The following is a 26,878-nucleotide window of genomic DNA, read 5'->3' as shown; positions in this document are numbered from 1 at the left end:
GCAAGCCCCATAGTCATAATTTTCTAGTTAACCACATTTTAAAAAGTAAAAATAAGTGAAATTATAGTTAATATATACATTTAACCTAATATATCTAAAATATTAACATTTTGATATGTAATCAATATAAAAATTATTAGTGAGATACTTTTCATTGTTTTTTTTTTTCCAACCTAAGTCTTTGAAATCTGGTGTATATTTCACATTTATAGCACATCTCAATTTGGACTAGTGATATTTCAAGTGCTCAGGCATGGCTAGTGGCTACCACAGTGGACAGCACAGTTCTGCAGACTTCACATTCCTCATATGAGATCATGGGCCAGTCTTCAGACTTTCTCAGGTCTGTAACGTCAAGGCTGAGACACTTAGCTTCTCTGCCACACCCCTACAAGCAGGGATCTGATGCAGGGCTTTGGAATGTATTATTACCAAGCATCTTAGCCTCACCTCCAGAGCAGGGGCCCAAGGTCACTGAGAAGGAAAGTGTAGTAACCCACCCTAGGAGAAATCTCTGCTGGCTTCCTGGCAAGTTCAACAACCATGCGCCAATCAATGTTTGCAGGCTACTTTATTACTGTGGTCTTACTCAATTGAGAAAAACAATGCTAAAGTTATTTTATTAATTTCTCCCATGTCACAGTTTCTTCCTATTTGGAAACATCCCCAAGAAAATACAGAAAGTGGTTTTTCTATGAATATTTGGGCTTTTTTCCATAGATTATCTCCCTGTAACCTTCTGATTGTTTTTGTCCCATTCTCTGGACTGGTTCCAATATCGCCACATTCCTCTAAATCACACTGCCTCTAACCAGACCCAGAAGTGCAGCCAGATCCTGACCAAACACCAAACAAAGTGGAGGGTTACTTTTTGGCTCCCTGATACTGATCTCTATTTCCTCCTTCAGGGACAGTTTCTTCTTACCCCAACAAGTCTTAGCTTTGGTTCTCCAGACTTAAGAAGTTCCTAATGTGGGGAGAACTGATATTGGTGAGAGATGGGGCAAGAATGAAGGGATGTGATATTATTTAATTTCAAAAATGAAAATTGAGCCCTACCAATCAATAAATTCCATTTATGGATCCCGTTAAGTCCTGGATGGCAACACTCTTAGGAGTTTACAATCTTGATAGTATGACAAGACTCACCTGCTAGAACAATTAAAGACTGATGCTTTGCCATAAAATGTAAGGACAAAATTGCTTGTCAAGTCTCTTCAAACTGATTCTCTCACACTAAGAGAATGGGCTTAGGATGTCAGAGCTGACAAAGTTCTCAGAGGCCATCTTGTCTTTTACTGATTAGGAAAGTGGGACCAGGAGAGGTTCAAACACTTGGTGAAGTTCCGATGGGGTCCGGAAACCTGGTCCCCTTGCTTTTATTACTCCTAGTACTACATATCACACAACAGTTACCTTGATTTTGGGGTAATTCCCCTATTGAAATACAACGTGCTGTTCCTCCCAAAAAGGTTTTACCAACTTTACGCAGGCTAGACGGTCATTGTATCCTTGCTTCCTTCTCTCAAACACTTTCACCTGGGCCTGATCTCCTCTGAAGGGTGGTGTTCAATGTATCATGAACCCAACTAGCATTTCTAAAAGGCCTGGGCAAAAAAAACCACAAAAACCGATGAGAAGACGCTGTTCAATCCCATACTTGACCACCAATCCTCCCGCAGGTGGCAGAACTTCAGCTATGGTCTGAAGCGAGTGGTTTGAGTTTCAGGGGAGGAGGGATCTGGAAAAGGATCTTGGCACATGGGACTAACTATAAGAGTTCTTCCCTCCACTACAGTCCTTCACCAGGAGTTGGACTTACTGATGTTAGAAGGTGAGATTATAAACTAAGGAGAAAGAGCATACAAGCCACCTACAGGAGCCACAGGGCTGACATAGGCAGGTAGGCTCATTGGCAGGTGGCTGGGACCGGGCCTTGCAGAGTAAAAGAGAAAAAAAAGAAGAGAGAGACAGGGCTTCTGTGAATAAAAGGCTGATGACCCTGCCTTACACAATGACTGTTTAATGTGATATTTTAACTCCTTCAGCAACCGAATCTGCACATGTTAATTTTCCAAGGCAAAACCTCACCTTTCCAGTCGCCCCTCCTTGAAGGAGGTTGACCTGCCAAAAGCAGAACAGAAAACTCACAAGCGGCAGTATCATCCACCCTAAATAACCTACAGTACACCATTAATAGGACCACAATGAAAAACTGCATTGTAGAAATTGCCAGCATTCAACCAAAAAGAAGTTTGCCAGTTCGCATTTCTTCTGGAGCGTGATTTTATTTGAGGGGGATAACGGACAGGAAGAGGAGTGCACACATCTTGCTTTACACTGGCTATTCACCACTTCTCTAAGGAATGTCTGATGTAAGACTTAGCAGGTGAAGGTACACGCAGCTGGGTTCCTAGCTTTTGCTCCCTGTTTGATGGCATCTGTTAAAGCTCAGACAAGACTGTACCCTTGGCTTGGGGGTAGAGAGGGTAGGGATACAGATCAAGTCTGACACGTAGACGTAAAGATCTGGCCAAGACGTTATGAGGCGCGCCTGGAGGGGTAGTGGTTAAGCTCAGCGTCTTCTGCTTCAGAGGCCTCAGTTCACGGTTTGGATCCTGGATGCGGACCTACACCACTCATCAAGTCACGCTGTGGCCTTGACCCACATATAAAGTGGAGGAAGACTGGCACAGATGTTAGCCAGGGCTAATCTTCCTCAAGCAAAAAAGGAGGAAGATTGGCAACAGATGTTAGTTCAGGGCTACTCTTCCTCAGGAAAAAAAAAAAAGATCTGGCTAAGACATAAATTGAACTCTATTAGGCAAATTTCACTGGTTGGAATTGGCTTTTTTTTTTTTTTAAGCTCAATTGATTTAGAGTGGATCGCTCTCTAAGTCCCTTTTGGGGACTCATACTGCTAATTTATTCTAGGAACCTTTCTGCCCTGCACAAAGAATGCAGAGCTAACCCGGAGAACGGAGAACGGAGGAGCTTTGGTGAATAAAAGACTTTCTAAGCCATAGCTGGTTAGCATGACTAGAATGAATGGAAAACCCGTCCCAAATTAAATGAGTAGGTGGAGAGCTTTGAAATCCTCGGAATTAAAGGAGGAGTCCATTATGATTCAAACGCAGGTCTTAGCGGTCTGGGGAAGGGAGGGAAGCCGTGGGGTCCTGGGGAGCGAGGCCGTCCCCCTTTGCAGCCCAGACACTGCTTTGAGGGCGTTCCCCATTCCTGTCTGCCAGTTCAGGCTGTAGATTTCTCCTGACTCCTGAGCAGAGTTAGACACTTAACGCTGCTGATTTTCTCCTGCCACCTGATGAGTGTCAGGCAACAGTCACTCCAACCAGTTGGTTCAGTCCAGAGTCTACGAGCACATTCTCGTTTACTTTCTGTTCAATAATTCTGGAAAATATAACCGATTTGATTCTGGTTAGAAAGCGCTTAGGATCAGTGACTTTTAAAACACCCACACGACCACAAACCACTTTGGAAGTTGACCAGAAAGGAATGCTATTCGGGATCTCACGCGACCTAACCCCGGGGATCAGAGTACCGGTGGTTTCCACGAACTTCAGGTGATGGTGATGAAACAGATCCGTGGGGAAGGGTCCCACGATCCGTGGAAAACTAAAAGCAAGCCACGGACGCCCAGGGCGCGCGGGCCCAGGGGATGGGTGCCTCACGGGCCGGGAGCACCTCCCGCAGGTCCGGGCCGGAGCGCGGGGCCGGGTCACCTGACCCGCGGAATTTGGGCCCGCGCGGGGTGGAGGGGAGGGGAATGGTTAGCACCTCCCTTCCCGCTCCCGCGGGATCCGGGTCGGCGGGGGCCGGCGTCGGGCGGCCACGTGGTGGTGCTGCCGCTGCCCCCGCCCCGCCGGCCCTGCCCGGGAGCCGCGGCGCCCACTGACCCCCGCAGCGGGGGAGGAGGAGGGACCGAGGCGCAGGAAGCCGAGCAGGAAGCGAGCCCGGCGGCCGCGTTTTCCTGGGGAAGCGGCGGGCGGGGTGGCGCAGCCAGCGGGGCCCGGGCAGCCGCCGCCGCCGCCTCGATGGGGTGAGTGCGCGGCGCCGAGAGTTGGGAGGCTCCCCGGAGCGGGGTCCCCGGCTCCCGTCCCCGCCTTTGTGTCTGGGGCTCGGGCGAGGGAGGCAGCGAGGAGCCGGGGACCGCGCGCCCGGCGGAGCAGCTTAGCAGGGGTGGCAGCGAGCGTCCCGCCACCGCTCCCTTGTCCTCCAACTGTCTGCAGAGGGCAGATTTGGGGACAGAGGAAGAGGAGGATGGTGGGGATCAGACTAGAGAGGGAGGACCTGGCCAAGTTAGGAGAGGGGCTTCCTCTCGGTCCCCCGCGACTCGCAGGCCGGCTGGGGCAGGGCGCGGGGTTGCTGCGGAGGGAGCGCAGGTGGGAATGAATGACCAGACCCCGGCAGGGCGTTCTGGGTGTGCCGAGTCAGCACCCTGTCCCACCTGCTTGGCCCTCCCGGCGCCCCGCTCCCCCAGGTCCCCGCATCTGGGCTCGACCCGCCTCCGCGCTGAACTTAGGGGAGCTGGGGAGGAAGGCGCGAGCGGGAGACTCGAGAAGGCTCGGGCAACCGAGGGTCGGCTATTGTTCCTTTTCTGACTCCAGGAGCCCTTCGCCTTGCCCAAGGCGCCTCCCCGCCCTTCTTGTCCTCTTCTCCGCCGTAGCTCCGAGGAGGGCCGGGAGGAGGGATGCTGGAGTTGGGGCAGACGCGACTGAGGGAGGAGGGAGGATGTGGAGCCGCAGGAGAGGCGCCCTCCCGCCCGCCATTTACCCCAACCTCTGCCCAGGAGGGTGGGTACCCTCCCTAATCTACGTTTCCTCCGCTGCGGGCTTAGGCAGGTTTGTGTCTGCGGTTTAGTTTCTGCAGTTTGCGGGCTTCATCTGCTAACCCTTGGCTCACGCTCTCGTTTGGACTTCGCACCCCTCTTTTGTGAAGGGGGCCTCAGAGCCTGGAGAGGCAGCAGACCGGGCAGATGGAGCCTAGTGTAAAGTGGAGGAGTTCCAGGTGACTTCCTAGGGCCTGGGCCTGGGCAATATATCCAAGCTTCAGCCTCTTCTCCGAGAAGCCCAGCCCGGCGCAACTTTTATTTGCAAACATTGGGGCAAATCTGCTGACTCAACGCTGCTCGCCTGGACCAGAGGCGGCTTCCTTTGGCCGCAGGCTCACAGGTGATTTGGATAGGTCTTCGTTTTCCTGACGGGAGAGGACGATAGCAAGGGCTCTGGGATGGGGAAACAGCCAGTTCTCTGGGGAATGTGATCTCAAGACTGAAAGGGCCCGGCAGAGGGAGGAACTGGTTTTCTAGAGACGAGAGTCGCACCTCCTTGAGGTTCGAACAAAGTTGGAGAAGAGAGACTGCATCATAGGGAGGTTGGATTTTCATTGCTCTGTCCCCAGCTTGCAGGGCCCTGTTCCCAGGTGTGGCTGGGAGTTTTACTACTGATAGATGTAATCTGATCATCTTTTCTTAATGGTGCCTAACCAGTCTCTTTTTTTTTTTTCCTCTTGGGCTTGTAAGACAGATTTTATGGGAGGAAATTTATGCAGTTCTTATAATTTTTAACCAGTGCTTGCCTAACATGAATTGGGAGAGGTAGTCCCATGTTGGGCTGTTGGGGGTCTTTCATCTCCATTCATTGAGATGCTTAATTAATTTATTGTATCATTTATACTCCTTCGATTTGTTTTATGGCTTTTTTGGGGTGGTGGCCGATATAACCCTATTGAAAAATCTCAGTACTATTATCAGTGAAATTGAATAAAAAGAATGGCTGCTGGGCCCTGGAGATTCAATGGGGGAATGATATAATGTCCCTGCCCACTGGTAGTGTAGCTGACAATGAATTTCTCCAGACTGCCACTTCCCGAAGCGTCTTTGAGGCAGGTACACCTAGTATCACCCCCGTTTCAAAGGTGAAGATACTGAGGTTTGGAGGTTAAGGGCAACTGTGCTTTGGAGTTATTAGAATGTGGTGGAGGAGTTTTGTCTGTCTCCCTTTGTTTCTTTTAAAGTAAAAATGTGAAATATTTCAAACATACATAAAAAGAGAATATAGTAAGTCTCCCATTTTTCCACTACCTATGTTTAAGAGTTGCTAATCTTTTCATATTTGCTTACCCTCTTGATAAAAATAAACTGCTATGGAAATATTTTATCCATCCCTCCTCCTCTGCCTCCATCCTCAGGGAACCACTAATGTGAAGTTAGTCGGCAAAGTTTCCAAACATGTTTTGGTACTTCTGTATATTATGTGTCTACAGACAATATCTGTAAGCTTGTGTGTTTAACCTTTTACGTAAATGGCGTAATTCTATATACATACGACTTGGATTTTTAAATTTGTCACTATGTTTTTGAGGTACATGTAGATCTTACTTTAGCTGCTACAGAGAATTTCGGTGTATGAATAAATTATACTTATTCCCTTGCCAAGAGAAAATTAGAGTGTTTCCATTTCACTGTTACAGACACTTTTTTTGCTGAGGACGGTTGATCTGTTTCTACTTTTTTACTATAACAAATAGTGCTACAATAAACATCTGAAATGTTTCCTTGTGTACAAGTTTCTCTGTTAACACACCTATACAATTAATTGCTGGGTAGTAGGATCTAGGTAATGCTGCATTTATTATCTCTTTCATTCCAAAACAAATATTTAGGGTGTATGTAGGGTCTCTCTTGGTTATTTGTTGAATGAAAAAGTGAAACTGATCAATTTTTAGCTCTAAGAAGATTGTTAGTTGGCTATGATGTATTCTTTTTTTTGTTTTTTCAATTTTTTTTTTTTTTTTTTTTTTGGTGAGGGAGGTTGGCCCAGAGCTAACATCTCTTGCCAATCTTCTCTCTTTTGCTTGAGGAAGATTGGCCCTGAGCTAACATCTATTGCCAATGCTCATCTTTTTTTGCTTGAGGAACATTAGCCCTGAGCTAGCATCTGTGCCAGTCTGCCTCTATTTTATCTGTGGGTTGCCGCCACAGCATGGCTGACAAGTGGTGTAGGTCTGCGCCTGGGATCTTTTTTTTTTTTTTTTTTTTAAATACAAGTACCTCTTAATTATAAAGTTGGAGCATGAGGTGAAACTGTGGTGCTGAGTTTGGGAGACTTGTGCTGAAGCCTTTCCCTGGCTGTCACTGGTGATGTGACCTTGGATTACTCCCTCCACCCTCTCTTCCTCATTTCTTCAAGCCTGGTAAGATTAAGGGGTTTTATTAAGCATTTACAAAGGCACATTCCTACACTAAGTGTTTATGAAAATATGGCTGTTAATGACATTTTGCCTGTAATTGTAACCCCTTAATCTGGAAGCAGTTTAAGGCATTTAAACACATTGGCTTCCTCATTATTCCTTCAGATTGTCAGGCGCAGTCCTGCCTCAGAGCCTGTTCCCACTCTCTGGACCGCTCTTCCTCTAGATATCTCTCTGGCTGAGCCCCTCAACCCCTCAGGTCTTTCCCCAGACACCACCTTCTCAGCAGACCTTCCCTGGCTACCCGCTTCCACCATGCCCTGCCCCTCTTCTCTGCTTTATTTTCCTCCAGCCATTTGTCACCTTCTAAGTTGCCGTGTATTTTAATGTATGTTAGTAGTCTGTCTTTCCCTACTAGAATATAAGCTCCTTGAGGATGGGGGTTTTGTCTCTTCTCTTCGTTGCTGTGTCCCTAGTGTCTAGGACAGTGTTTTTTTTTTTATAATTTTATTTATTTTTTCCCCCAAAGCCCCAGTAGATAGTTGTATGTCATAGCTGCACATCCTTCTAGTTGCTGTATGTGGGACGTGGCCTCAGCATGGCCAGAGAAGCAGTGCGTTGGTGCGCGCCCAGGATCCGAACCCGGGATCCCAGCAGTGGAGCGCGTGCACTTAACCGCTAAGCCACGGGGCCAGCCCTAGGACAGTGTTGACATATAGTAGGTACTCACATTTTGTTGAATGAAGGAATATAATGCTTTTTGTGGTGGTTTTCTACTTAGAATTTCTCTTCTAGCACATATTGGATATCCTGAATGGTGCTGATTATTCCACAGCTGTAATGGAGTGCCCCAGATGTCATATTTACAGTTTCCATCAGGATAAAAAACATACGTCCTATAAAAAAAGCACTCTATTGGGGCCGGCCCGGTGGCGCAAGCGGTTAAGTGCGCGCGCTCCGCTGCGGCGGCCCGGGGTTCGCTGGTTCGGATCCCGGGCGCGCACCGACGCACTGCTTGGTAAGCCATGCTGTGGCGGCGTCCCATATAAAGTGGAGGAAGATGGGCACCGATGTTAACCCAGGGCCGTCTTCCTCAGCAAAAAAAAAAGAGGAGGATTGGCGGATGTTAGCTCAGGGCTGATCTCCTCACAAAAAAAAAAAAAAAAAAAAAAGCACTCTATTTAAATCTGTGTAATTTATCCCACAAAGTACTAGTGTCTTCAGATTTTTTCTTTCTTTTTTTTTTTTTTTGTGAGGAATACCAGCTCTGAGCTAACATCCATTGCCAATCCTCCTCCTTTTTTTTTTTCCCCAAATCCCCAGTAGATAGTTGTATGTCATAGTTGCACACCCTTCTAGTTGCTGTATGTGGGACACAGCCTCAGCATGGCCAGAGAAGCGGTGCGTCGGTGCGCGCCAGGGATCCAAATCCCGGCCAACAGTAGCGGAGCGTGCGCACTTAACTGCTAAGCCACCGGGCCAGCCCCAGATTTTTTCTACCAACATTTGCCTAAATGTGAATTCAGAGAAATATATCAGTAACACGATGCTTGGAAGCACACTCATCTTTTTTTCATAACTTAGCTTTCCAACATTTTAAACGTAGAAGATGCATAAGCAAGGGATGTTGACTCGCTATTTCACAGCACCTGTACAGACAGGCCAGCAATGGTCTCGAGTAACACCAACCACACTGAATTTCTAGGAATAGAAAGTGTATTTCTTTAACGAATTGCAGAGAGTGTACACATCATTGCTCTGACTTTGTGCCTTCATCGTGAGTTTTTTTTTTCCCCTAGAGGGGAGAGGGGATGATGACCTTAATCTGAAGATCCAGGAGCAGCCAAGATGTAGTAGGGTACCTAGAAATACTTTAAAAACTATCACATCGTAAAATCCTTAACTCATGGTACTGAAGACATTCGCTGTTATAGTGCCGTGCATTATTTCGCTAGAAGCCAACTGAATTTTCTCTATCGTGCATGATGATTATAGGAGTTGACAAAACAAAGCTAAATATATCCAAGGCCTCTTGGGTATATTTTAAATAAGCGATGTGGAAAAGGAGTCTAGATTTTTCCCCCATTAACTATTTAGATAGGTATATGATCATGATAGTATCCTTTAAAAAAATCGCTAGTGTATTGAAGTACAACCATTGTATCCTATGTAATAAAATGATACTGAAAGAAATCAGTTTACTACAGATAGTGTTAGTTAAACTTCAAGCTGAAAACCATAAGCATAGAATTATATGATTCTTATTAAGTTTCTGCAGGATTTAAAGAGATTTCTTCTTTTTGGTTTATCACTGCCCAATAGCTGAAAAGTACAGGTGGTTTAATAAAAGTTAGAGAAAGATTGTTAATAAAACATCAATTTCCCAACTCCAGCCATTTACAATGAACAAAAAACTAGTCATCTTTGACATCAGACTCACTGGTGGGTATTGGTAAGTTTAGTCAATATTTTAATAAGTAACTTTTCTGACTGACTTAACCATGTGTTTTAAAACAAAACAAAACATTCTTCTGTTTGACTGAAGGAAGTATGCTTCATTCTTCAGTTTTGATGTCCTATATGTGCAGTAGAGTATCTGACACATAGTAGGTGACTAACATTTATTGAACTACACACACACACATCCCAGGGTCATAAAGCCACTAATGGTGTTGAGCTATCCTAGTCTGGAGGAGAATTTAAACAGTAATCAAAAGGCGGAGGTGTTGAGGTAGTTAGCAGAGAAACCCAGGTTGAAGTTCAGAAGATGTAGTTCTCCTCTCTCAGATAGGTCACTTCACCTCGCTAAGCCTCAGTTTTCTTACCTAGAGTTAAGAAACACCTTTCCGTCCTGTCCACCCTTTGGAGAAGTCTGTGCTTTGTGTCCTGACTGCTTCACCAGCTGGTTTTGTGTGATAGGTCACACCTCATCTAACCTTACCTGCAATCTAGTCCACTTCCTTCTGTAGTAAATGACGTTCATGGACATGCGGTGTGTTGCCATATACATTCCACAACCATTGGTCACCCCTGGGCAAGGGGAAACCTTTGGGAGTTCTTCATGATTTCTTCATCCCTGCTTCTAAATAAACAGAATTCAGTTGTGAGAAGAGTTGGTTTAGTCCAAGAAGTTTACTGTATAGTAGAAGAAAATCCATGGACTCTTTTTTTCTTTCCTAATTTTTTTCTTAAATTGACATTTAGTGAACACTCAAGTTTGTTTTCAAGTCACCTAAGAAGTTCATCCTCTCTGGTATCAATTTCCTTCACAATCATTTGTCATATTACTTCTTTAAACCTCAACCTTTTCTTATCCCTAGGAGGTATCGCAATAGGTAAGAGCAAAATCAGTTTTCTCTGTTTTTTTTTTCTTTGATTTCTAGATGAATTCAGTTTGCTTAATCTCAAATGTTTTCTTGTTCTTTTTAAAGAGCTAAATGAGTCTAAAATGAACAACCACAGCAGCATCTCGCTCTCTCTACTTCCACTGCATCTGTCCAGTTCCTTTTGCTGGCTGAAGTGATAGACACTCAGCCAGAAGAGAAGCCTCTGGCAAAGTTCACTGACGGGGAGCAAAAGTCTGAGCAGCTCCCTTTTGCCCTAGAGCGGCGCAGAGTGAAGTGTTTCCCTTCAAGAGGAGTCTGTTGTGCAAACCAGGGTAGGCCATCTAGCGGTGATTCCTAAATATTTTTGAGTCAGAGATGGACACTTTTGCAAATCCAATGCAAGTTTTAGACTGTTTTTCCCAGGGGAAGATTCACTTATATACAATAATGCTATACATTCATAATCTATGTCAGTTTCAAGAAGTTCATGGAACTCCCTACGCTAAGCCCGTTTATGAACCTCTTTGGAATCCCCAGGTTAAGAACCTAAGATCTATTGAATGATGTAGAAAAACTCATTGCATATATCCTCTTTGCCTTTAACACCTCGTGAGGGTCCAGAATAAAATTAGAAGGGGTTTATTTTCTATTATGTGCCCCAGAGCTGATAACCTGTCATATATAAGTAAAAAGTAATAATTGTGGGTTTTTTACCTTTAGTTGGAAAACCAGTCACTCGTTGCTATGTCAACCAGTCTACATACCATTGACCATTTTTAGCAACTATTTCTATTGGATGCAATAAAATGCTATTTAGAAGCAATAAAAAGTGGATCTGCAGTATAGTTACTGCGCAGAGATCTGATAAATTCTAAGGATGGGTATTGAGTTTCTCACCACAAGGGCAACATACTTCTTGGTTTCGTGTTGGGCCTGCATTGTCTTCTGCTTTTCAGGTGGCAGCAGTTTTCTTGCTTTTCTGTTGTGGGAGGGAACTGAGATGTCCCTGGGCCCCACCTAACAACGCTCCTAAGCTCACAGGGTAGATCTTGACTGCTCAGCCCAGTGGGAGAAATATCCCCAGCTCGCTCTCTGTTCTGCCCTTCCCATTCTTGGCCTCCTAGCCTGATGGGACTGCCACCATGGGGAGCTGAGGAAGACTGGACCACATTTCCTAGTTGGGGAGCTAACCCTCAGCCGGAAGTCTGCTCCTTCAGAGGAAATCATCCTTCCATGGGAAGTAGCAGACACTGGGAGAAGGTACTGCCACTGTTAGCCGCACTCAGGGAGCTTGTTCTGTTGGTATCCACCTTGGGTGGCATCCTCAGTGTCTTCAGTTAAAAATTGGGCAAAAACGGATGCAGACCTGCCTTGTAATGGCGGGTGAATGATGCAGGCTCTTTCGACAAGTCACTTTATTTGAATTGAGCACCTTCTTTGCACCAGGCACTTTGCTACTAGACTGTCAGCTTCTGGAAGTCCATGCTGGTCTTACTCGTTGTCGGATTTCCTATGAGCAATACATGTTGATGAATCATTGAGTGTTAGAAGATCCATGGAGGAATGGCAATGCCTGCCTTCATGGAGCTTAGAGTTTTAACCAGGTTGGCACATTCCCATTCCACTATAGTATAAGGCAGACTATTAGTGGTTGGAATGGGGTGGGGGTGGGAACTCATTTTACAGCTGAGATCGAGGCCTAGGGAAGTGAAATGACCCCTTGGGAAGTGACACCATCAGTAGGAGGCAGAGCTAGACATGCCCCTTAGTTGTGGCTGCTCGTGCACAGGACTCCTAAATGTACTTTTCCATTTCTCTCAGAGGCAGACAGTGACCTTGCAGTCCTGTATGTATCTAGTTACAGTAGGTATCAATGAAGAAGACTGGACAGACTTGGACAAGATGCATTGAGACTAGTGGGGAGTCCCAGGTGAGGCAGATGGATTGAGCAGCGACGTGCAAGTCAGAAAAGGATCTGGAACCCAGGCCCTTAGCATCCTGCTGAGCGAGAACCACATAAAACTATTTGTCAAGTTTCATCAGTCGCTTAACAACTTCTGTGCTGAATCTTACTTTGACAAGAATGCTCATGTAATTAGAACATCTCCTATGAAAGTTGACACGTTGGTGATCATTTTTCACAAATGAAGGGGAGCACTATGTGGTGGATGATTATGACCCACAATCATTTCACCGTTGGGAGAAGCAACCCGTGCACAGTGGCCTCTTCCCAGCCACCCAGAAGACTGTGAACTTGTGAGCCAAAAGGCTCATGGACAGTGGGTTGCATTGTCTTTCTTCCTTACAAAAGGCAACCAGAAGGAGAATACAAGCTAGGACCCAGCCACAGGCATATGCTGTGGCCCTGAGGTCCTGCATGGAACCACGTCAGAAGGTCCTCACACAGGGCTGGTGGTGAGTGGCCTACCATACTCTCTCCAAGTGAATCTTATTTCAGGCCTAGTCCACCTTCATCATGGGTGCAAGTAGATTCAGATGCTCTCAGAACCTTCTTGGATCTTTGTTTAAAAAAAAAAAAATCCTTAGTTTTTTTTTGCGGGGGTAGCTGCATCATTTTTCTCTTTTAAGAAAAAAAATTTCACGTTTCTTTCCTATGAGCTTTTTTCTTTAATTGGAAAAAACTATTCAAAATATAGGCATAGAAAACTAACCAATATCTGTATTCCATCCAGGGTTTCCTAGGAGTTTTTTTTTTAAGGAAAAATTCATTTCTGCCACTAACCGTGTGTATACATGCAGTCAGCCACGTTGATCAGCTCCTCGCTAATTAGATTCTTTGTACGAGGTACGATGTTATACCATGTTGGGTGTGCTGTTCGTTTACTTCTTCTATTGCTTTTCCTCTAGAGTTTCTAAAAGCCAGAAAGACATTTCCTCAAAATGCCTCCTATCCCAGCCTGTCTCCTGGCCAATCTGTTGAGGGCTGTGTTACTGTTTGGCAACAGGCTTGCTTTCTTCTTCTCCTTTAAAACAACCCCTGATTATTTTAAGTGCATACCCCTTGGAACAAAGCGCATTTGATTCTCATTACATTGCAAGTGGGTGTTTATATCCACTGTGGCAAAAGAAACAGAGCCGCTCCCTCTATCCTGGTGAGATCTGCCTCAGGGTGAGGTGGCAGCCTGCCGGCCATGGGTGCTTCTGTGTGTAGCTTCCAAAACAAAGTCACCTGCACTCCCCCTATTCCTGCCTCATTGGGTGATATCTTTTACAATTCTACTTTCATTAAAATATTGGTGCTTTTAATTGTCCTGAAGAATTACAGTATTTCATTTTTCACAGCTTGGAGAGATTTGTTATACAGGGTATTAGAACAATTTCTTAAGGAACAGAAATGTCCTGATGATAGAGAAGCATGTAAGTATCTAGAAGTTCAGCTTTTCCAAATTGTTGCCAAAACATGGAAAGCTTCACCCCAATCTCAACTCAGCTAAGTATAAAAATAGCCCCTTCACTTGTCTGTAATTATCTTTACATCTTGTCTGTTATTGACTTGGTATCCTTAGCAAGCTATATGGAAAAGGATTTTTTGACTTGTGAGTTCAATATGTTTATTCATTAAGCATATGCTCCGTGTATGAAAAGGATAAAGAAGTAAAAATGCAACCCGCCCCTGGAGTGAGGCAAGGGTGTGTGAGTGAGGGCGAACAGCCAGAAGGAGTGTCTTTTCCAAATTGGTCCATTCAGAGTTCCTAGAGGGAGCTCTGTATGTGCCAGCAGCAGATCTGAGGACAGTTCCATCCTTAAAGGCAACTAATTTTTTGTGTGTGTGTGTGAGGAAGATTAGCCCTGAGCTAACATCTGCTGCCAATCCTCCTCTCTTTGCTAAGAAAGATTGGCCTTGGGCCAACATCCATGCCCATCTTCCTCTACTTTATATGGGACGCTGCCGCAGCATGGCCCGACAAGTGGTGTGTTGGTCTGTGCCAGGGATCTGAACTCGTGAACCTTGGGCCACCGAAGCGGAGCACGCGAATGTAACCACTACGCCACTGGGCCGGCTGCTAATTTTTTTTTAAGTGCTAAAAATGTTGGTCTGCTGGCCAGACTTTTTTATTATTAATGTTGTCTGATATGCAGCCCATTGTCATGTTTCAGGTGCTGGAACTGAATCTGAATTTAAATCCAGCCATCTCCATTTATAAACTGTGTCACTTCGGCCAAATAAACGTTCAGTTTCCTGGTCTGGAAACTGGGAATAATAACAATAGCATCTAAGTCTGAAGTAGTGTGAGCATTAAATGAGATAATACTTATTTGTAATAAAATGTAAAAAAATAAAATTTCGCAGAGTCATCATTAAAGTAAACGATAGCGATTGTGGCTGTTATTATTGCCAATGTTATCATTCTACCAAAGAACTGCTGATATATTGGCCAGTGATTATGCTTGCCATTATAATCTAGAGCACTAAAGAGGGATCGCCCCATATGCCATCGCAACACATCTGCCTTGCATTATTTGTGCAGTTCACAACTATTTTCCCCTGTATTATCATTCCTCCAACAACTTGTTTCATTCATAATCTAGGCACAGAGCAGTAAATTGTGGTTAAAATAAAGATGGTGATACTTAGAATGAAGTGAGAGGGAAGTTAGATTCCCTGTTGAATCCTTTGGAATTGTCCAGTTGTCAACAGAGAAAAATACAGACATGTTTTCTGAACCATATATAACAGAGTAATAGTTGAGTTTGCATAGACATTTGTCAGTCTTGAGTGAAATAAAATTGTTCGTTAATCATTCCTTCTTCTGCATGTGGCAGAGTGAATCTTTTAAAGTACAACTTTTATTATTAACTTGGGCTATTTACTAGATCTGGGTTTTATGATTTTATGATAGTAAGCGAATGTTAAACATGGTAATATGATAACATATACATTTTCTGCTTAATTTTATGCCTGCCTTCCTAGTGATAAGATGCTATTATTGCTATAAATGGATGCTGTCATCACAGTCTTTGGAGGGAAAATCTAAATCATCATTGTCTAATAGAAATATAAGCAAGCAACAAATACAAGACAGACACATAGGTCATTTTAAATTTTCTAGTAGCCATAAAAAAAGGAAAAAAACAAATGAAATTAATTGTAATAATATATTTTGTTTTACCTAGTATATCCAAAATATTATCAACATGTATTCAATATAAAACTTATGAATGATATAGCTGACATTTTCCCATAGTAAGTCTTTGAAATCCATTGTGTGTTTTCCACTTACCGTGCATGTCAGTTTGCTCTAGCCACATTTCAAATGCTCAGTAGCCACAGTACTAATGGCTAGAGTACTGGATAGCACTGGTCTAAGTAATATGTCATCTTGAGGGTTCTGGAGTCCCAGCACATCTGACACCTAGAATGCTCTCTGTAAATGCATGTTTGATTAAGGTTCCCTGTGTCTTTACCCAGTTATCTGGGATTTTGCCCTCAGCTTTAAGCATTTTTTTAGAGAAATACAATAGCTTCATCACAAACTGAGTGCACGTGATATAACAGACATTTGCGTTTTTGGTTTACAAATCTGTATCTCTCTGCTTTTGTACAAGTGCATTAACCTACATGGACCATTTTCTTTTCTTTTTTTTTTTTTTAACAGTAAGACTGATTTTTATAGGCAGAGGTTTGTATGATTGACATTTCTACATCCCCTGTGTATTTGGCCCATAGTTGGTATTGAGTGCATATGAGTAAATGAAACAAACAGTATAGGTTTCTTGTTTTTCCTCTTAAATTGCAAGTTCTTGAGTACCCATGCTATTTTTACTCTGTAAACCCTTTTAGCATCAGGTGCAAGGTGTGTGGATTTGTGGATGTGTGTGGGGCATGTAGGGAGCGTATGAAATCTTTCTGACTATTCATGGAAGATTCCCAATCTTTCATGTTAAAGCTGTATGCTTCTTATCCCTAACCACAGAAAATGGTTGAAAATTGAAATATAGTAGGTCCAGGGTATCAAATTCAGTTAACAGAAGTTTGTCCTCACTAGGCAGGCAGTTCTAGGCCCTCCATATAGGACAGGCATGGAGCAGCCTGGGGCTTCTAATGGAGAAAGATCTGAAAGTCTTTTCCATTTGTACTGCCAGGGCAACAGTGTGGCAAATCCAGGCTGGCATAGCCCCTTGGGAGTGAGGCTTTGCTGATTGAGCCACTGTGTCATGCTTCTCTTTCAGGTGTCTTGTTTAGAATAAATTAGGGTGAGTGACAGTGTGTTTGCATATCATATCTTCAGTGCTACTTAAGGATTATCCTTGGGCCTTGGGGCCTTCTGGTCCAGCTGAACCTCAGCACCCCACCGCCTACCCCAAGGCAGCTTCCCCACTGGCTGCCCCTCTCTCCTAGTTCCCTCCTATCCTGAGGGTTTTCCTTATTCAGCCTTAGCCTCAGCTCTGAGAACAGCTTCCTTGCCTCCCTCCCTTTTCCCCCTTAGCTTTGTGGAGCCAGGTCACTTAGAGAGCAGAGGAGGTAAGGTCGACCCTATGGGCAGCCCGGATCCCTCCTGGACCCAGCTGTTACAGTGCTTTTTTTATTCCATGAGGGTTTTAAAATAGTCTATTGCTATTCATTTCGAGTTAATTGTGATTGTTTTCATTGTTGGCTGGTTCCTGTGGGACAGCCAAAGAGCAGTCCATACGTTCAGAATGGCAATAGTCCAGAAACCCACGCTGGGCTTGCTGGCAGGTCTTCTGCGGTGACTGGAATGATCGAGGTAAATAATGAATGCAGTACTTTGGAGTGGGGGGTGGGCGAGGGCGTGCAGCCTGGGCCAAACAGATGGGCAGCGGCTGATAGCCAAACAAATGAGTGATAAATACGCCCTCCCTAACCTGCAGGTTCAAAGGGGTCACTGTTGGTCATCCCGATGTATTCAGCCAAGTTAGACTCCGGAGTGTTTCTTTCACTTCTGTAGGTTCGTGAAGTGAATTTAGCCACTGACTTCAGAAATGCTCTGAACAGACAGAAATGCAAACTCTAATTGTGCTGTCGAGGTTCTAGGTCCCTCTTTTACTGTGGGTCTGAGATGACAGCCTGAGCCAGATCAAGTAGATGAGAAGACCCCAAAGGATTTGTCAGTACTCTTGGTTGCAAGGGGCAGAAACCCAACTTGAATTAGCGTAGGCCAGAAGGGGAGTGTTTTGGCTTATGTGACCCCAAATCCTGGGCTAAAAGGTTGTGGCTATAGCAGGGCCTGGGGGCCCTGGAATCAGGGGCCCCTTGGTTCCCTCTCTCAAAACAGCTTTCTGCACAGAGCTAGAACTTGGTCTTGGGTAGCTGCTAGGTCCACATTTTTCTAGCTTCTCCACCAGAGAGGAAGGTCTCCCCTTCCCTTCCTCTCTCTCTTCCTTTTCTTCCTTGCACCTCCCCCTTCCCTTGTCCAACTCTGGAAATCCCAGGGAGAGTCTGAATAGCTTTGCTGAGGACACATTCCCATCTCTGGGGAACAGCTACAGCCAGAATATAACCCGGTTGGTGTGTGGGGGTGGGTAGGAGGGACAGTTTTCTAAAAGAAAAGGAGTGTAGTTATCATAAGAAGGTTGGGCACTGAAGATCAAACAAGACATCATAGGTGTACTAAAGCATGCAGGGTGACATTGTTATGCTAAAGGAAATGAAGAAACCTGCCTTCAAGTGAACATGCGTTCCCTCTCTGTTGGACTAGAGATGAGGAACATGCTTTTTTGAATACATGGTTTGAATGACATGTCTTCTATTGGGGCAGCAGAAATAATTTCTCTGCTCTCCATCCACTCCCTCACTCCTGCTCCTAGGGCATCAGAGTTCACAGTCTTTTTTTTTTTTTTTTTTTTTTTTGTGAGGAAGATGGGCCCTGGGCTAACGTCCATGCCTATCTTCCTCTACTTTATATGGGACGCCGCCACAGCATGGCTTGATAAGCAGTGTGTAGGTCCGTGCCAGGGATCCGAACCTGCAAACCCCTGGCCACCAAAGTGGAGCATGTGAACTTAACTGCTACGCAACCAGGCCGGCCCCAGAGTTCACAGAATCTGTTTTATTAACTTCTTTTTCCTTTATTCTGAAACGTATTTGAGACGCTGGATGACTGAGCAAAGAGATTCAGCAGTCCAAACAGAACCATTGTGATCACTGTAAATGACATTTCCAACATTCCAGAGTGTGGAGAGTCCAAGTTATTCCCATTTTGAAACCAAGTCAAAGAACCAATGAAATATGTGGTAAGCCAACATTTGGCAATTAAATCTTTCTAGAGTTAAAAGAAGATTTAAATACAACCGTAAATGGAGCCTACCCTCTCACTCCCTCTAAAGATATTTTTCACTACCTAACAACTTTGCATATGGACTTCCTTTTTACTTTTTGTATTTGGTCTCTTTTTTTTTTTTTTTTTTTGCTGAGGAAGATTCATTCTGAGCTAACATCTGTTGCTAATCTTCCTCTTTTTGCTTAAGGAAGATTCACCCTCTGCTAACATCTATGACAGTCTTCCTCTATTTTGTATGTGGGTCGCTGCCACAGCGTGGCCGCTGATGAGTGGTGTAGGTCTGTGCCTGGGAACTGAACCCAGACCACTGAAGTGGAGTGCACTCAACTTAACCACTAGGCCATGGGGCTGGCCTTGTATTTGATCTTTTTAAAAACAGCTTCACTGAGGTATGATTTACATTCCATAAGCTTCACCAATTTTAGTATACAGTTCATAATTTTTAGTAAATTTATAGAGCTGTGTAATCATCACCACATCCGGTTTTAAAACATTTCCATTACCCCAAAAAGATCCCTCACGCCCCTTTGCAGTCACTCTGTGTTACCATTTCTAGCTCTAGACAACCACTAATCTACTTTCTGTCTATCAATTTGCCTGTTTCAGATCTGTCATACAGATGGAATCTTACAGTATATGGTCCTTTATATCTGACCTGCACTTAGAACAATGGCTTTGAGCTTCCCCCATGTTGCAGCGTGTATTGGAATTTCATCCCTTTTTAGTGCTGGATAGTATTCCATTGTATGAGGATGCCACATTTTGTTAACCTAGTTGATGGAAGTTTCAGTAGTTTTATCACTTTTTCACAATTACGATTACTGCTGCTATAAGCATTCATGTACAGATCTTTGTGCGGACATGTTTTTGTTGGCAAGATACGTAGGAGTGGAATTGCTGGGTTGTATGGTGAGTTTATGTTTAACTTCATAAGAAACTGTCAAACTGCTTTCCACAGTGACTTTTTGCTTTCCACATTTTATATTTTCACCAGTAATGTTTGAGGATTAGACCCGTATTGTTAAACTTGATTGGTTCTCTTGGATTTCAAGATGGATGAAACCCAAGGAATGGACTTGGGAGGAAGAAGCGAAGGTGCATAGCACATATGTCTTGCCATTTGGAGTTGATTACTAGGTGTGTGCAGGGCAGCTTTTTTTGATGAGAGATGAAGACAGTGGTGTGTTTAGACGGTACTATTGACATCAACATCAAAGATTTGGAAACATAGAATAGGAAGGGCATTTTAGAGATACCTTAAATATGACCTCAACACGAGAGATAATCCCATAGAGTTTCTTGTCTTAGAATCATTTTTATATTCCAGAGGTAGCTTGTTTTGATTAAGCCCATGCTTTTTAAATTGGATGGATTTAGGATATGAGGTAACCTTGGGGCTTTTCTTTGGTAGGCTTATTGGAGCATGTGAGTAGCAGATTTGACAGAGCAGATAGTAATGTTGCCAGAGCGCTGGCCAATTTCGTATCAGTGATGCTGGCTCTGACTGATTCATGGACCAAGATCGATTCTGGTTGATGGCAGGTTTTATTTTTAAAGAAAATGATGTACTTGTTTCTCAAGAGAAATGTCATCCCTGGATAAAGGCAAGTTGTGAATATAGGGAAGGAGATTAATGTTCTCAAGAGAGTTTTACTACATGATTATGATGATACAATATCTGAATGACATTTATGGTTTAAAAAGAATGTGGTCATTTATTTTCTTGGGGAAAAAAAAGTGAGATATGAGAGTATTTTAGAAAAGATCCATTGCCAAAATGAAACTATTGCTTATGTCTTCTTCCCCCTAAACTTTTCCCTTCTTTCTCATCTGGGCAATCTTTTAGCAAACCTGCACCTTAGTTAATTCATAAAAAAGATGACATATAGTTAATTCATAAAAAAGATGACATATATGAAAGCATCCAGCCCATAATTAATGCCCAGTAAAATTTGCTTGCTTGTTTACTCTTTCGTTCATTTGTTCATATGTATCTGGTTTGCTGAATAAATAAGCCTCCTAGGATGTAATTATAAGGCAGCTTTGTTTTATGTCCCACTGTATCTTTAAAATTTATTCAGTGAAGTTAGTATATCCCTTGCCTCCAGATGAAATCGATGACTTTTCTGATTATTCTTCAATTTAAAAAAATTCTACAGTCAATTTCAATTGCTAAATACTTTTTTATTGAAGTATAATTGACATATAACATTAGTTTCAAGTGTACAGCATAATGATTTGATGTTTGTACATATTGTGAAATGATCACCACAATAAGTCTAGTTAACATCCATCACCATACATAGTTACAAAATTTTTTTCTTGTGATGAAAACTTTTAAGATCTATTCTCAGCAACTTTCAAATATGCAATACAGTATTGTTAACTATAGTCGCTATGCTGTACATTACATCCCCAGGACTTATTCATTTTATAACTGGAAGTTTGTACCTTTTGACTCCCTTCACCCATTTTACCCACCCCGCCCCACTAGATACTCTTAATTTAGAACTTAGAATGTCCAATTTCAACTAAGAATATTTAGTTAAAATTTGATATAAAATAGAGTATCTTTCCTTTCCACTCTTTCCCCTGCTATCCTGCTGCCTCCAGCTAACTGTCATGGTTTATGTTCCCTCCAGGATTGCAGTGGTAAAACTAGGGTTGGAGTGGGGGAGATGAGTGATAAGAGGGACAAGGAAGTTCTCACTTGGCTGGTACTTTGGCAGATACTGCTGTGCTTTCTGAGCCTGACAGGTGTTTTGAGCTGACTCTTGCTCTTGGGCTCTTTCTGGGGGTGTTATGGCCTGAAATGTGTCTCTGCAAATTCATATGTTGATGTCCTAATCCCTAGTACTTCAGACTGTGACTGTATTTGGAGACAGGGCCTTTAAAGAAGTAATTAAGGTAAAACAAAGTCATGTGGGTCGGCCCTAATCCAATGTGAGTGGTGTCCTTCTAAGAAAGATTAGGACACACTCAGAGGAAGGCCATGTGAAAACAAAGGGAGAAGACAGCCAGCCATTTACAGCCAAGGAGAGAGGCCTCAGAATAAAATCAACGCTGCTGTCGCCCTGATCTTGGACTTCTAGCCTCCAGAACAGTGAAGGATATAAGTTTCTGTCATGCGAGCCACCAGTCTGTGATACTTTGTTATGGCAGCTCTAGCAAACTAGTCCAGGGGGCCTTTGGAGATTCCTCTCCCCTCCTTGCTCCACTCCTGGGCCATCACTGAGGACCTCTCCCCTGCAAATCCCTTGATGCAGGTGATGTACTCGCTTCTGGTTTGTTGCTTCTCCATTTGGGAATCTGCTTCTCTCTGCCCTCTTCGCCCTTCTAATCTACTCTATTAGACAGGATCTAAGACAACTTACTACCCTCTGTTGTGAATTATCTACAGAAAACATGTGTCTATGCTCAAACTCCAGCATTCAAGCTGATCACAACCCAGCAGCAACCTCTCTTCATTCCCATCCTCACAGCATAGGCCAATTTCTCCCCCACCTTTTAGATTTTCCAGGCAAGGATCAGACACCTTGTCCAGTCTCTCTAAGTGTTCCTGGAAGCCTCTCTCGTGAGGCTGAGTAGAGGTGGTGGGAATCACTGCATAGTTCTCTGCAAAGAAAGATCCTCCCCAGTCTCTGCACACTCTGACCCTTTTAAACGCTGGATGTGAGTGAGCGGTTCAAGAATCTTATTACCAGTTTTCAACTAAATCTTTTGAAAATTTGCGTCTTGGATTGGCCACTTAATGAAGTGTCTGTTGTATCTTTCTGTTTCCAATTTAACACTTAGTGCGCATTCATTCATTTACTCAGCCATAGTGAACTTGCACTGAGTGTTGACTATGGAGAGAGTCTTGCTGAGGTTAGAGGTGAGGACTTGGGCCCATTAAGATGGACTTTTGCCTTATTAAGAAGTTCCCAGAATCTCATGCAAAATAACAGAACAGGCAGGTTAATTTGGGGGAATCCTTGGCCTGTCCCACAGCTCTCTCCAGTATCAGGCTGATAAAATCTCTATCCTAAGAACTTGCCCCCCAGGGTTCTATTTGATGATCCTTGCTCTCTGTTGACTCTAGCATTCCATTATTCAAAATGGTCAGCTCCCTTGGCTAAGCTCTTCGTGTGGTTGGGGAGACGCTGCTTGAGGAGCATAGCAATGAGAGAGAAGAGGGCAGGCAGGAGGGGAAAAAAGAGGGGCAACCTGTTAAGACTTCATAAGCCAAATGAATTGGGTTTATTATTTTTTTTTAAGAACTTCTTGGTGCTTTCATATGTACATGGTGAAACCTAATCATTATGCTGCGCTTAACTGAAATCCCAGGGCAGCTAACCTATGTCAGGGTCCTTACCCTCATCAGTGCATTTGGGACCAAGGAGATCCTTGCTGAGGTCAAAGGTGAAGTGCAAAGGCTATCCTGGTGCCTAACCTATATCTTTGTCCTACACATTCATTTATGAAACATTTATTGATTATATGCCAATGGCCAGCGCCCAAGTATAAACAAAATGAAAATCCTACCCTGAAAATCTGCCATCCCAAAGTAAACAAGCAGTCTGAGATATACATTTTCAAATTTGCTGAAAACTGGTAACAGGATTCTTGAACCCCACTCACTCACATTCAGGGTCTAAAAGGGTCAGAGTGTGTGGAGATTGGGGAAGGATCTTTCTTTGGAGAGAGAACTATGCAATGATTCCCATCACGTCTCCTCAATCTCATGAAAGAGGCTTCTAGAGCCACTTAAAGAGATTGCACAGACATCTTACCCTTGCCTGGAAAATCTAAGATGGGTGTGCCCCGTCTTGTGGGAGAAGACTGACAAGATGCCTTTCCTTTTCAGCTTGCCCAAATAGTGAGTTTCCTTTAAGGCGAGTTAGACCCCTATCCCTATTATGAAGACTCGGATTTTTCCCAGACCTCAAAGATTTCCATTCTTTGAATTCCTGCAGTATTTGACACCTAATTATTAGATGGTTTGGTATCATTCTCTACTCCCACCCTGGTTCAGTTTTGAATCCTCTCTGGTACCTGCTCAGAGTTCCCATAACCTAAATGTCTGTATGTGTTTAAAATTCTGTCTTACTAAGACAAGAGCAAATCTGCTGTGGATAAAGTAAATTGAGTGAGGGAGAACGATACTCACTGGCTTCTGCTTCCCATTCTTATATTCTTTATTCCAGAAGCAGTGACATAAGTCGTAGGCACAGCCCTATCCAAGAGGCAGAGACTTGGAGCAGCTTCTACCCCTGGGAGGAGTTCAGATGGCATGAGGTGCCGTGTTGTCAGGGAATCTTTATTGGGAAGGTTGGTCTGGAGAGACCTTTTACAGAATGTATTTATTTTGCCAGATTGAGAGAATTGAGTGTTTAGACAGCTTTTGGTTAAAATTCCATTTTTGTGGCAGAGCAGTTATTGTCTGAGGAAACAATCAACTACTTAAGGGAGAAGAGGTAGATGCTGGCGAGCAGAGAAGTATTTTTAGTTCCTCACATTTGTTCAATGCCTTCTTCAGTGTTTTGGATTTTAAGTCTGATAATCTTTTTAAGTTGGAAGAAAAAATTCTGAAGCCTATCTGGGGCACGCTTTAGTGTTCTGGTGTTGCTGAGCATTCTGTAGAAGTATTTCCACATTCCGTGGTGGAAGAATTAGTTAGCGAGAGGCCGTTGTTATTTACTCTGCTCCTCTAATGCTGCAGTGATTCAGAGGGAATTATTTTAAACCACTGCCCTTGAATCCTGTGGTATGGTGTCTTAGATGCTAATGTATTTTTGTGATTCAGGCAAATGTACATGTGTGTACAGCTACCATGTGCCTTTGCGAGTTAATCTTGTTCCTTAGTGGTCGTGGGTAACCAGCTAGTTGCTCTGCTAGGATTTAGAGTATATAGAGGGCTCCCCTCTCACTTTCCACAATATTTTGAAAGATTAAAACATAGTCAATGCTCAAAAATATTGATCTAGCATATCTACTTGTATAATGTCTCTAGATTATCTTCAATGAAAGTGTCAATTATAGGTATGGTATCATCGAGTCTAGAACCATGGTTCCGCCAATCTAGTTGAGCATCCAAATTACCCAAGGAGTCAAAAAAAAATTACAGATTTCTGAGCTCTGATTACAGAATCAGAATACCTGGCTGGGGCTCCAAGAGGACCCTCATGGGCTGATATAATTGGCACCACTGCCTTATGAAATAATCCGTGGGTCATAGGTGGGGGTGGGTGTGGGTGGGAGTAGGAGTAGTTTGAAAATAGAATAGAGAAGAGAGGAACTTTTTTTCTAACCACTTCAACCAGGGGTGGGTTGTGGTAGAGAAGTAGCTAAATAAAATCTAGAAGCAACCACGTTTTAGCATTAAGGGCATTGCTTGTTAGCCTTTTGTTCCTTTGAAGTTCTTTTTCAATCAGTCCAGAGGTTTCTAACCTGGAATTTTCCTAACTCTAAGAATTGGAGAAGGTAATGGATATTTAATAAGCTATTTTTAAAAATATAACAGCTTTGTTGAGATGTAATTCACATTCTATTCAATTCACCCACTTGAAGTGTACAACTGAATGGTTTTGGTATGTTCACAGGTTGTACAGCCATCATGACAATGAATTGAGAACATTTTCATCACCCCAAAAGGAAACCTCATATCCATTATAAGTTATTTTTATTTATTTAGTTATTTATTTATTTATTTTAAAGATTGATTTATTTATTTTCCCCCCCAAAGCCCCAGTAGATAGTTGTATGTCATAGTTGCACAGCCTTCTAGTTGCCATATGTGGGACGCGGCCTCAGCGTGGCCGGAGAAGCGGTGCGCCGGTGTGCGCCCGGGATCCGAACCCGGGCCGCCAGCATCAGAGAGCACGCACTTAACCGCTAAGCCACAGGGCCGGCCCATAAGTTATTTTTAATACCCAAAGAAATCTAACTTATTAGTCCATAGTAAAGCTCTATAGGCTAATAACAAGGTTTTTGATTCTGGCTAGAGTTATATCAGATAAGAGTATCTCATGTTAAGCTTTGATTGAGAGTTATATTATCTTTAAAGGGAAAATGGATCAATAAACTCTGTTGGGGCCAGTCTTGCAGATGAGAGAGCAGCAAGGCTGTGCATCTCTATACTGTCCCATCCTCCCCGATCGACTTGACGTCACGTGATGACTGGAGACCCGTGATGGAAGCCGTGTTTCAGTGACTTCTTTTGGATTGAGCAGGGAATAGACTAATATTTCTGCTCAGTGGGTAGATATGCTTTATTCTGCTTGAGATGGGAGAACTTGGTTCAAACAACTTTTCCCATGTGTCTGTCTTATTGTACTGCTGCTGCACGGTTAATTCAGCTACACTGCAGCTCTTTTGAGCTAAATATCTTGACTAAATGACCTTTCCAAGGACTGCTATTAGTGTAACCTCACTCTATTGATAGATGTCACTTTACTCAAGATAGCCCGTAGCCCGTAGGCTGTGGAAGTTTGGATTTGGGAATTGGAGCTGTAAGATTCCAGCTGACCCAAGGAAGGCAAGTCCCTGATTTACTGGGTTGTCTTGGGGAGGAGGAGCTGCTGGGGCAGAGGAAGCCCAGTATCATTTCAGGGGCAGGTTACTTCCCACTGGTCATGGTTTCCAGGTTTTAGATCCTTTGACAAATACAGGAAAGCAGTGGTCTATTACTAACTTTAATTATCCTCAGCTGTAGTTCTTGTTTCTGGAGTTACTATTCTGTAGGTTTCCAGAACTTCTTGACCCTTGACCCCTATCTCTGTCATCCTGGAGTTACACCCATGGACCACCCAGCTATGACACACCAGAGCCATGACCCCAGGAAGACATTCATTTCACAGCTAATACCATCCCCTGGGAATTTTTGGAATTAGTTGCTTTATTTATTTAATCCTCTTCAAATAGGAGTTTGCATACTTCTCATTGCCATGCTTAAAAGAAAAAAGACAAAGACAAATATACACAAAAAACTTGTATGATGCCCATGGAAACCCCCATGACCTCAAACAAAAATCTTACCCACCTCGCCTAAGACATTATGTTCTATGACTGAAGGAATGCTTTGGGTGGGTCCACCTTGGTGGG

General features: G+C 43.5%; 1 protein-coding gene across 5 annotated transcripts in view; it reads left to right on the top strand.

The window, feature by feature from the left end:
• Window positions 1–3,381: 3,381 nt before the first annotated feature.
• The window catches only part of RAI14 (retinoic acid induced 14), a 143,455-nt gene continuing 119,958 nt past the window's right edge, over window positions 3,382–26,878 (top strand). For 4 of the 5 annotated variants that reach the window (XM_058564267.1, XM_058564266.1, XM_058564265.1 and 1 more), the window contains exon 1: window positions 3,991–4,057. The gene's annotated coding sequence lies outside the window, so the exon portion shown is untranslated. Of the gene's footprint in view, window positions 3,582–3,990; window positions 4,058–26,878 lie in introns of those variants that run through there. The other variant, XM_058564264.1, reaches the window with a different exon arrangement.

The sequence above is a fragment of the Diceros bicornis genome, chromosome 20 (genome assembly GCF_020826845.1).
Source record: "Diceros bicornis minor isolate mBicDic1 chromosome 20, mDicBic1.mat.cur, whole genome shotgun sequence".
NCBI classification, from domain to species: Eukaryota; Metazoa; Chordata; class Mammalia; order Perissodactyla; family Rhinocerotidae; genus Diceros; species Diceros bicornis.
This window is presented reverse-complemented; position numbering and strand designations above follow the sequence as displayed.